The sequence below is a fragment of the Pelodiscus sinensis genome, chromosome 6 (genome assembly GCF_052426305.1).
Source record: "Pelodiscus sinensis isolate ZL-2025 chromosome 6, ASM5242630v1, whole genome shotgun sequence".
Taxonomy (NCBI): Eukaryota; Metazoa; Chordata; order Testudines; family Trionychidae; genus Pelodiscus; species Pelodiscus sinensis.
In genome coordinates, this window is record NC_143057.1 from 82288069 (window position 1) to 82298831 (window position 10763).

At 44.5% G+C, this 10763-nt stretch overlaps 1 long non-coding RNA gene across 1 annotated transcript; it reads right to left on the reverse strand.

Moving 5' to 3' along the window:
• Window positions 1-6531: 6531 nt before the first annotated feature.
• LOC142829918 (uncharacterized) lies at window positions 6532-10722 on the reverse strand. The gene is made up of 3 exons (XR_012904833.2): window positions 10584-10722; window positions 9544-9693; window positions 6532-6809 (listed from the first exon to the last, which is right to left on the reverse strand). It is a non-coding gene; the product is annotated as an uncharacterized LOC142829918 (long non-coding RNA).
• Window positions 10723-10763: the final 41 nt, after the last annotated feature.

Below are 10763 nucleotides of genomic sequence, written 5' to 3' on the forward strand. Positions count from 1 at the left end.
TAAGTGCTAGCAAGAGATCTAAAATCAGAGGGTCTGTACAATAGGTGAAAAAAGCAGACCATTGACATTACTGTAACTTTCTTGTTTTTATTAAAAATGCACAATTTAGTTGAGGCCGTTTTTGCATCCAAAATGGGGGGGGGGAGAGAGAGAGAGAGAGAGAGAGTGAGTGTGTGTGTTCTAATATACTTCCACAATCAGAATGGGCCTTTATGAGCAATATCAGGCACATTCTTGCAATAGATCACCATGAAATATCTGTGCAGAATGAGGGAGAGATAAGTATTTTGTATGGCTGTTATATATAATTCAGTTTACCTATTTGAAATTATTCTGTGTGATTCTGTGGAGTTAAATCGAAGGAAGTAGTTAGGGGAGAACAAACTGGAAAGAAAATAATGACAAGTAAGGTTTCTCCATGGAAAATATGAAGGGCCCTTAAGGGATCAATGAGTGAACTTTTAATTGGGATATGCGTGTCTGTCTCTAGTGAGGTTAACAAGCTGTTTTTTCCAGGCCAGAACCTAAAGCCACGTCTCCACTGACCGGAGTATCTACACTCTGGAGATCAATCTTCTGGGGTTGGATTTAGTGGGTCTAGTAAAAACACACTAAATCCAATGCTGAGGGTGCCCCCATTGGCCCACAAGGAGTAAGGGAAGTTGATGGAAGCATTTCTCCTGTTGACTTCCCACTCTGGAGACAGCACCAAGCTCGGCTTAAGATACGCAACTCCAGCTACATATTTAAGCAACTCCAGCTGTGTACCTTAAGCCAACCTTCATCCTGCCATGTAGTCCTGGCCTAAGAGAAAGAGAGCAGTAAGTTGTTAAAAATCCTTTCCCAGAGAAAGGGTGTGAATAGGCAACAGCTGCTGTGTGAGAAACTGAGCTGTCTGTTTCTCCCAACCCAGGGTTATTATAACCTTCTTTGAATTCTGGAGCAGTCCTCTTTCTAAGCTAGGCATCCAGAGTGGAGTATATCAGCTGAAGCAAATGTCTGATTAAGTCAAGCCTGCAATTTAGACAGACTTTCACAGCTGGAACAGACCTTTCTATAGGAAATCCTCCTAGGCTGGACCTGGCCTCTGTCAACCCTAAGGACATGCATACACTACAGTATTAGGTTGAATTTATTAATGTCAATTTTTTTAGTACCCAATTTTGTAAAGCTGAAGGGGCATGTCCTCACTGTGCAAATGAGGTCATCAGAGTGCATCCCCAGTAAGGTGGTACCTTCAACTTTGACAGTGGTACACTGTGGGTCGCTATCCCACCAGTTCCTGCTGCCCCATTGCATTCTGAGTTAAGCTACCAGTGCCTGATGGGACAAAACCATTGTAGCATGTGAGTCTGGGTACTTGTGGTCGGCATCCCATAATGCACTCATCTCTCATCTCCTCTCTTTCTCTCACTTGAAAGCAATGGCAAACAATTTTTTCATACCCTTTTTTTCCCCTGGTTAACCATGCAAATGCTATAATGGACCCCATTCAGCTTCAAACTGCTGTGGCAAGCATTGTAAACACCACGCACATTGTTTCAATGTGTCCAGGGCTGAGCCCAGGAGCCACTAGAGTGAGGAAGACTGTGAAGAGGCCCTGAACACATGTGCATGAAACCATTGATTGGAGCAATTGGAATATACTGGCAGCAGTCAATCCTGTTGATACAGTAGAATGCCGATTCTGATGCTGTGAGACAAGCACAGACTGGTGGGACCACATAGTTATGCAGTTATAGGACAATCGGCAGGGGCTGCAAAACTTTTGCATGTGTAAGGCCACTTTCATGGAAGTTTGCGAATTGCTTTCCCCTCTCCCTAAAGCACAGGAATACCAGAATGAGACCTGCTCTGACAGTTGAGAAGCGAGTGGCAATAGCCCTGTGGAAGCTTGCAATACTAGACAGCTACTACAGTAAAACTCCAATGGTCCGGCATCTGACGGTCCGGCACTCCTGATGGTCCGGCACCATCAGGAACCTGGAAGTGCTCCGGGCAGCCGGACCATTGGAACTGCTCTGCCCCCAGCTTCCCCGATTCAGCTGCTGCTAAAAGTGACCAGCGCTGAATCTGGGAAGCAGGGGGCAGAACAGCTGGAGTGCTGCCGGGTAGGTCCAGTAGCGCTGCCCCTAGGAGCTGCGGGACCAACCCAGCAGCACCCCATCTGTCCCGGATTCAGCCGCTGCTGAAATTGACCAGCAGCTGACTCCAGGAAGCCCGAGACAGAGCTGCTCTGCCCTAGCTTCCTGGAATCAGCCACTGGTCAGTTTCAGCAGCAGCTGACTTGGGGACACCTGGGGCAGAGCAGCTGGGGTGCTGCTGGGTTGGTCCCCGCAGCGCCGAGGTTTGGCGCTACCAGACCAACCCAGCAGCGCCGTCCCAGGCGTCCCAATTCAGCCGCTGCTGAAACTGACCAGGGCTGACTCCAGGAAGCCCGGTGCAGAGCAGCTCTGCCTCTGGCTTTCTGGAGTCAGCCACTGATAAGTTTCAGCAGCAGCTGACTTGGGGACACCTGGGGCAGAGCAGCTGGGGTGCTGCTGGGTTGGTCCAGTAGCGCCGAGGAGCAGCGCTGCGGGACCAACCCGTCAGCACCACAGCTGCTCTGCCCCAGGCGTCCCCAAGAGTAGCTGGGGTGCTGATGGGTTGGTCTCGCGGTGCCAAAGGTCGGCTCTACCGGACCAACCCAGCAGCACCCCAGCTGCTCTGCTGCAGGCGTCCCCGATTCAGCCGCTGCTGAAACTGACCAGCAGCGGCTGAATCGGGGACTCCTGGGGCAGAGCCGGACTATCAGAAGGGAGAGCTATGAGGGGGTCTGGGGTAGCTTCCCCCCACCCCACCCCAGACCTCTCATAGCCCCCCCTTCTGATAGTCCGGCCTATCTGATAATCCGGCACCCCCTGGGTCCTAAAGGTGCCAGATTATCAGAAGTTTACTGTAGTTAGTTGGGAATCAGTTGAGAGAGAGTAAATCTACAATGGGGGCTGCTGTGATCCAGGTAACTCAGACAATCAATACCCTTTTGCTAGGATGGATAGTGACTCTGGAAAACATGCAAGACATAATGGAGGACTTTACTGCAATGGGGTTCCCTAACTATTGTGGGCATTAGAAGGAAAGCACCTATCCCTATCTTGTCACCTGACTACTTTGCCAAAGAGTACATAAACTGCAAGGGGTACTTCTCGATGGTGTTACAGGTACTGGTAGATCACAAGGGCCATTTCACTGACATCAAAGTGAGATATCCAGGAAAGGTGCATGATGTGTACATCTTTAGGATCTCTGGCATTGTCAGAAAGCTTAAGATGGTACTTTTCAGAGGTGGGAAGAAAATTTAAGTGGCGATGTTGAAATGCCAATAGTTATCCTTGGAGGCCCAGCCCACCACTTGCTCCCATGGCTCATAAAGCCATAAACAGGCAGCCTGGACAGCAGTAAGGAGCAATTCAACTACAGGCTGAGCAAGTGCAAAATGGTGGAAGAATGTGCTTTGGATGTTTAAAGGGAAGATTTGCCAATTTATTGACTAGGTTAGACCTCAGAAGCAGCAACATTCCCGTTGTACCCCAGGGGTATGCATACCCTAGGTTGAGAATCACTGGATTAGAGCAAGAAAGTTCCACAGAAAATAACAAAAGGATAAAAATCACTCACTACAGTAGTATATGCATAGATGACCTGGACCTCTCAGGTGGAATTATACTCAGGTGGTGAGCCTGACTGGTCACTCATGCTAAGACTGTCACACTGCTAGTTTTAGACATTAGCTCAAGCAGAGCTAGTGTGTATAAATCTGCCCAAATTGGGAACTACATCTCCCAGTTATTGTGTAGATATACAGTGATTAAAGAATCTTTCCCCTTTTTAAATTCCCATTTTAGTAATTAAAACAATGCCTGAGACTTATGGATATTTAGGGAATTGTTCTGATCAAAGAGAATACAGGGATTTAAGCCCCTCTAGTCAGGAATGTGCTTAACTTTCATTGATTAAACTGAATGCAACCATGGGATGTTCTTGAGTGCATTCCAGAATAAAGATGCTTTCCTGAAATGGGATTAAATACTTTGCTTAACAGAGATTGATTTAAGCACATGCTTAAGTACTGTGCTGAATTAGGGCTGTCTTAAAAAGGCAGCTGGCATGAAAAATCTAAAATATGTAAATTGAGATGGAAGAATTTTAAAAGTGCATAGCTAATTTGACAAAGCTAGTGCAAAGTATTTTCCTTAGCAATTAAACAATGAGCTACTGACACCAAATAGTAATTTTTTAAAAATCAACCAAACCTTTATTTAGAAATTACTCTGCCTATAAGTTAGTTTAGTAATTTTCTGTTTTCTTCTTTAATTTTTATTACCAAAGACATTTGCATGAAAACAGTATTTGATGCTTAGTTCATCTCTTTTTACTAAATATTCTTCCCCTGAAATCACAGAACCTGTTTTGTCCACAGAGATAAATTTTCTGGTGGAGAAAAAGGTATTTAAAAATACAAGTGACATCCTTCCATGGTGTCAGTTACATTGAATTACAGTCAGGACAGCTCTTATTGCAGCCATAGAAGAGAAAGTGCTGCTTAAATGGAAGAACCACAAGATATGGGAGACCCTATCCCATAGATCCTCCACCTTAACAGCTCCTGTGCTGTCCTGTGCTGTGCTGCTATTGATTCCTTAATTGCACCTTACCACTGGTGTTCCCTCTTCAGTGAGTACAGCTGTGATAGGGAATTTAATGCTTGTCTGAGAAGCATTAACATCTGTGACAATGAGTTATGAATTTTCCACTTTTTAGGAACTACCACTGCTTTGTGTGTATGTGTGTGTGTGTGTTAACAATCTTCAGTATTCAGGGATCCCACAGGGTGCTCTGCTCTATTGAAAGTGAAGAGTCATTGTATCTCACTGTGGTGAAGTGCACAGTTAAAAGACTGTAGGGTGGACATATATCTTGTTACCATGTTCAACCATCTAATTACTGCATCAATGTAGATACTGACTTATAACACACAAAAAGGCTGCTTCTCACATTGTCCTATCATAAGGTGACAGAATAGCAGGTAGCCCACTGTAACACTGGTCACACAACCAATTTTTTACAGTGTTATGAGCATTTTCACAGCTACCGATAGCGAACTCAGCAAACAAAAGATTAGTCTGGGACTTCAGATGAAGAAAAAACAGCAAAAGCTGATGATCTCTTAAGAAACAAATACTAGTTCAATGCAAATACTAATGTTTTTTAAAAAGTGAAAAAATACAAAGATTGTGTCTTATATAAGTACAACTGACTCTAAATAGAATGGATCAATTTAATCTGTAGAGTAACTTCATTTAAAAGAAGTGACGTTATATTGGGCTAAATTAAATTCCCAGTATATTTCAAAGCTTTCTGTGAGCAGCAGCAATCCTTTAAAGTGTTGCACAGAAAAGCCAATAAATTATTTTTGTAGGGCCTTCTTGAAAGAAACTCCCAATTTTACGAAGTATATGGATACAATATATAGTGATTTAATCTTTTCCTATCCTTTTTGTCATATTTTGATTTTGAGAAATTCTCAAGTATAGACCAGAATCTCCTTTCAATGGAGAGTTCAGGATGTCAAGAAAATGCTCATCAATTTAAAGATATTCCACTTCAAACAGAACAAACATCAGTGTTTCTAATTTTTGGCTTCTGATTAGATCATTAACTGCACAGAAGGTTATCTTGCAATGGCATGATTGTTTTATTAAAAAATACTTTGGGGCTTCCTGCTATTTCAATCAATTAAACTGACTTCTATGCAATATTGAGACTCAGTGTCTTTCATCAAATAATTGTCTTCAAATTCTTCAAATGTGCTCATATAAAATTGTGATTTTTTACCTCACTAATTCTTTTTTGTCAGCAGGAACATGTCTATTGCACAACTGATTATTTACTTCTCTACTATACATTTTTCAGCTTTCCTTAAAAAGTCTTTGTGTGCTATTTCTGCACAATAATTTCTTCCACTATTTTATTTTTCTTATAAAATAAATCCATATTCTTTCTTTGTTCATTCTGGCATTTGGCAAGATGCTAAGGGGCTGAAAAAATAGCTTTACAGGAAAATCTTGAGCATGTTTCTGTGTATAGATTTTAAATATGAGCCTTTAAATACAGAAAAGAACTGCTGATGTCTTGACTTGATATATACCTGTTTTGTATTACCAAAAAAACCCCAACAGAATCCTTGATCAAAATGTATTATATAGGAAACAGGTATTTTATATAACATGGGCTAAAAGGAGGTCTTTGGTACAGTCTGTTTATGCTGATTGGTCCTGATTATGCCTAGGGCTATAATGTCAAACTGTCTGGACACATATTCTTTCATAATCTTTATTTTTGGTGCCACTGCACAAACCTCAAGAGAAAAAAACCCTCTAGATATTAATACTGGGGCACAGGGGCACTGAAACTATTTTTATGGTTAGGGTTCTCAGCTGTGCCCCCTTAAACACTTGTTCACACCCCTGACTTCACTAGGCTGAGGTCATTCCTAAGGTTGCCATTGCCACAAATGCCATCTGATCCACAAGAGTTGGCTACCTAGCCACAGCTAGAGGCAGCTGTGAAGCCAAAGGCTGGCAGCTGGACCCTGATCAGCAACAGAGACTGCAGAGCTGGTGGCCTTCACCCCAGGGACAACAGGCTGCAGAGCTGGCAGTGATGGTGGGCGGCAGGATCCTAGAGAGTGCTGAAGCTGGCAGGACCCCAGAAGAGCTGCTTGGAGGTGGAAATCCCCAGGGCTGCTGGGTTGGTAGCAGAGCTGGTCCCTGGGCACAAAGAAGCTTGGTATAAAACCTGGCAGTGCTGCAGCACCTTTCACCCCCCCTACTTCCCACATGGTCTACTCAACAAGAAGCAAAACTCTGACAAGAATTAAAAAATGCTACAAGTCAGATACTTAACTAGTGTAAAGCCATGTAGCTCCAGTAACTTAGCTTAGGCTCTTGAAGCCCTATCATTTTGCTTATAGTAAAGGAAATGTAGAGGTAAATTCTCCCAACAGATATGTCAAGGGAACAAGATTTTTTTTCATTTTTGTTGGTGTGACATACTCTATAATATTGTTTGAAAGACCTATGTGCCTGCACTTGTGGCTATTACTCATACAAGTAATCCCACTGTCTTCAATAGGGTAGAGAGACAAGGTGGGTGAACCAGTATCTTTTATCAGACCAACTTTCACTGGTGAAAGAGACAAGCTTTCAAGCTTAAAATAGAGCTCTTCTTTAAGTCTAGGAAGTGTATTCAGAGGATACTAGTTTTTTAAGTATTTTGGGGTTGGGTTATTTTTTATTTAAGCTACTAAAAACATGCACCAAACACCATAGAGAAAATATTAGTCCTGAAAGCATAAACTAAAAATGTTACATATATTTAAAAAACACATGGGCTGTGTCTACATTGGCGCGATCTTGCGCCAAAGCAGCCGCTTTTGTGCAAAAACATGCTGCCTGTCTACACTGGCGGGGAGTTCTTGCACAAGAACACTGACATTCTAATGTGTGAAATCAGTGCTTCTTGCACAAGAACTATGATGCTCTCGCTCAGGAATAAGCCCTCTTGCGCAACTGTTCTTGCACAAGAAGCCAGTGTAGACAGGCAACATTAATTTCTTGCGCAAGAAAGCCCAATGGTTAAAATGGCCATCAGAGCTTTCTTGCGCAAGAGAGCATTTACACTGGCACGGATGCTCTTGCGCAAAAGCACATGCCAGTATAGACGCTCTCTTGCGCAAATACTTTAATGCAAGAACTCCTGCATTAAAGAGTATTTGCACAAGATCATGCCAATGGAGACGTAGCCATGGGGTGAAGTTCATGCCCTATGTCACTCCATTGAAGTAAATAAAAAATACCAGTGTAAATGAAAAGAGAATCAGGCCCAAAAGTTTCACTTGATACACTCAACATTACAGAAATTGTGTAATCAAAGACATAGTATAATTTACATAAATTACATGGCAAATGAAAAACTTGATGTTTATAAACAGAGAGTACCCATATAATTCTACATAAACGTTCTAATGATTTTGTACTCCAAACAGTAGTAGCTTATCATCAGGACTCTATTACCTTTTATTCTGTTTTGGTTCTTTGTGTTCAAGACATGTTTTTCTGTATTGTTACTGCTCTTTTCTCTTTAGCCTTCTCAAATGCTATCTATAGTTCTTCATACATCTTTTCACTTTATTTTTTAAGCAAAGTTAATTCTGTGTAAAAACTGATTCTTGAAAATAGCTGCTTATTGTTAACAGTTTATTAATTCATGACCATTATCAAATGTTCTATTACAGTAAAAATGTATTTATACATAAGTTTGTTCTAAGCAAATAAGCAATTAACAGTTTTGCAATGAAATTTCAGATCTTTTTATTCACCCATAACAAACAAAATAAGGAGCAACATTAAGAATGGTTTTTTTTTTTCAAATAATTTGTATTTATGTGTTTATATGCTGATTTCTAAAGCATGATGAATATGTGGAAAGGATGCAAAATATTTTTGTCTAATTTTAATAGTTGTTTATAAATTCTCTAACTATACAAAAGAAGAATGTTTCTTTGAAGTAGCTTTTGGTACTGGGTGGTTAGTATTAAAAGGAGTTTAAAATGGTAGGGGTGCTATTTATCATCCAAAAAACAAACAAGTGAAATGCAACATGGACTCATAATAAACTTTGACCTCACCTTTAAAATAATATGTATACTTATAGTAACTTAACAAGTACTTGATCAGTGCTGCTATACTGTATTTCCTTCTCTGATGTCACCCTTTCTTGATTTTAAATGTAACAAACAACATACTATAAATTATTATATTTATATTAAAATGTAGCGAAACTGTAACAAAAATATGTAATATGAACTCCTAGCATAAAGCCAACAGTATACCTGAAAGTTTGCTTTTCCAAACGATTGAGATAGTTGGATTTTTTTTTTTTCGTTTGAAAAGACTCTTGAACATCTGCTATCCTAAGCACACTAATTTAATGAGCAAGGCATACAAGGACAGGAGCCAGAACAAGTGGGTGTTTATAAGAGCTGCACTAGCTACAGTGGGGAAAATGCTTCCAGCAGCAGCACTGATGAACCATCCAGAAGTGTACACCACCCCCACATCTTATATAATGCACACAATAACAGGTCTGAGAAGAGCAGTAACCTTTCCAAAGAGTGTGTTCTGTGCTTATGCTTTCTCCAGCATGTTCAATAAAAAACTGATATTAACAATGGAAGGATATGTGGGATGGTAGAAGCAGAAATCATTAAAGAGTCAGCGCTCAACAACAAGCATGTCCTTGGACAGGCTTAAAACTTGGGTTTTCAGCCATCAACATTACAAAGAAACGAAGCTTCCCCCGCCCAACCTTGGGATGGTTGTTAGCACAGGTGCGTTATTCACAACAATTCACCCGGCTCTTAGTCATGATATTGACCTAACATCATGCACGTTAAAAGATAACATAACACGATTCGCCTCCACAGCCCTCCTTAAAACTCACCTCTGAAAACACTGGCGAGGCAGTGGGTGCGCGGTGACTGCTGCTGCGGCTTCTGCCCAGGCTGCTTCACTGTTCTCTGGCTTTCTCGCCTCCTAGTCCCACCTGTGCCTATTCTATGCACCTGCTGGCTTTTGTCATCTGCCAGGGAGGCTGTAAAGGCTTTGAGTCAATGGCTGCCTTTTGCAGGGGAGAAGGGCACAGCCCCTAGGGCCACTGGCCTTGATCCCCGAGGGGGCTCTCCCCGCTCCCCCAGTCCAGAGAGAGCGCGGGAAGAGAAGCTGCCCGCCGTGGGGAGCTGCCCGTTAACCATGCCGCTGTGTGGTTAATAAAGTTCCTGCTTTGTGTTTCTGCACCGGACCACCCCCAGGGAGCTGCGAGGGGGTGCGGCGAGGCGGGAGGTCCCGGGGCAGTCGAGACGGCGGGTGGGCAACGGGGCGCTGGGGTCAGTAGTGAGGGGGCATGGCGGGACAGCTGCCCAGTGGCGACTGAGGAGGAAGCGCTGCCAGGTGGCCGTTTGGACAGGGCGGGTGCGTGCAGCGGGGTAGGTGGAAGGGAAGGTGGGTGGCCCATGGAGGCGGCCTTTCATAATGCCGGCGAGGGAGGGGCAGGTTGCCGACGGCAAGTGGCGGGTTAGAAGGCGGCGGGCAGAGAGGTGAGCTCTGGCCGTTAAAATGCGAGGGGGGAGGGGTGACAGGTGTCGATTGGGGCGCTGGGCTGGAAAGCCCGTAGCAAAAGCCAGGGGGCCGTTCAGTGAGCTTGGGGGGGTGTCACAGCGGTGCTAGGCGCCAGGGGGAGGTAGGTCGGCGCGCGTAGCCGCCGCCGAGAGGTGTCCGCTTAGAGGGCGGGAGCGGGAGCGAGAGCGGGGGCGGTTAGCCCGCTGGAGGAGCTGCAGGGACCGTTAGGAAACGGCGGGAAGCTGGGGAAGGGTTGGGGCGGCGATGCCAGCCCGCTCTTTCCGCGCGTTGCCCGCTCCAGCCCCGGGCCTGCCCGCTGGCGTCTGAGGGGCTAGTGCTGCCCTTGGCGGCCGCCGCCTCAGACACCTGCTCGCAGCCATCCCAGCGCGCACGCATCGCCTGGCTGGGCTCCGGCCACAGGGCGGGGGCGGCCAGAGGAGGAAACGTCGCCGCTGGTCCTCTCGCCAAGGGCTGGGCGCGCTGCGCAGAGCGCGGGGGCGGCAGCCGCGGAGGCAGCGAGGGGCAGGGGCGGCAAGTGGCAAAGCA